The sequence below is a fragment of the Bison bison genome, unplaced genomic scaffold, assembly GCF_000754665.1.
Source record: "Bison bison bison isolate TAMUID 2011002044 unplaced genomic scaffold, Bison_UMD1.0 scf7180017864123, whole genome shotgun sequence".
Taxonomy (NCBI): domain Eukaryota; kingdom Metazoa; phylum Chordata; class Mammalia; order Artiodactyla; family Bovidae; genus Bison; species Bison bison.
In genome coordinates, this window is record NW_011494695.1 from 348052 (window position 1) to 349504 (window position 1453).

The following is a 1453-nucleotide window of genomic DNA, read 5'->3' on the forward strand; positions in this document are numbered from 1 at the left end:
AATCTTCATTTAAAAATGGTCTGTGCCACTCAGCACAGAATCTGCCTTGTTACAGCACTGCCATTGTCTTGAATTATTTGTTATGAACTTTTGCCCCCCAAAGGGCTTTGACTTTTAGAAAAGACAAAGAATTACATTCTGCCTCCCCTACTCAAAGTGTGTACCACGTGATTTGCCTTCATTTGCACTCACTTGTTCACTCACACATTCCTTCAATAAACATGCTCTGTCATGTTGATGTGCTTACTAAAACTACCTCTATTACTGAGTCCTTGATCTCATGGGATTAAGAGTTTTCTAGGAAAAAAAGACAGAATGTTAGAAAGAGTAAAAGTCATTAATAAAGCAAACCAATATTGTTGATTTTAGATAATTAGTAAAGTATGTATTATACATGTATATATTGTATACATATGTGCAGAGGCTAACACTAGGAAAAGAAGTGAGCTTATATCATACTATAGTTAAGAATCAATGACTTAATGCTTTTGAAATTTTAGAATGTTAACTTCTTACCTTCTCATCTTTAGGTGATATGAAGTATTAGGGGCAATGCTCATTGCTCAGTTTCTCTGGCTTTGGAAATTATTCCCATTAAGAATTAGTGTTTTCTTCAACATGTGAGCATGATTCAGACAGACATATCATCTGGTGGCTAATGTTCTCTATTAATTCCTATCAAAATAATTTTATGTTTTCAGCACATGGTTGGGTACTAAGACGGTTGCTGAGTTGCTGAACAGGAAACAGGACATTTAGGATGGAACAGTGTGTCAGCAACAGCTGCTCAAACCTAATATGTAGAATCTGTTGGTTAGGAAAGCGACAAAAAGTAGCATTTTTCAAGAGCATTTACCCAGCGTGGGGTGGTGGGGGGACGAGCGCATGAGAGAGTAGTGTTCCAATGATCTGTGAGAAGTTTATTTTTCCATTCTACACTGTTAAAGTAATCAATTTCTTAAATAAAGCAAAAGTGCCAATATTGATAATCCCAGTGATGGTTTAAGTTTTCTAGGACCACAGAGGTATCATATTGATGTTATAATAACACAAATGCCAGGCTTGATTGTGTTTGTCACATTCACTGGTGGGATTTGATTGCTAGAATTAATTCCTCACTGTGAAAAAGATGTTTTCAAAATGTTTGGTTTAGGGCTGTTGAATTAGAAGGATCTAAAGGACTTTTTATTTCATCCTCTCTTGGCTGTAATAGACATTTTGTGATCACAGAAAGTGGGACCATAAAAGTAACAGAGCATTAAAAGAAAAAAAAAAAAAAAGAAAAGGCAGAGGAACCAGAGATCAAATTCCCATCTGCTGGATCATCGAAAAAGCAAGAGAGATCCAGAAAAACAGCTATGTCTGCTTTATTGACTGTGCCAAAGCCTTTGACTGTGTGGATCACAATAAACTGTGGAAAATTCTGAAAGAGATGGGAATACCAGACCATCTG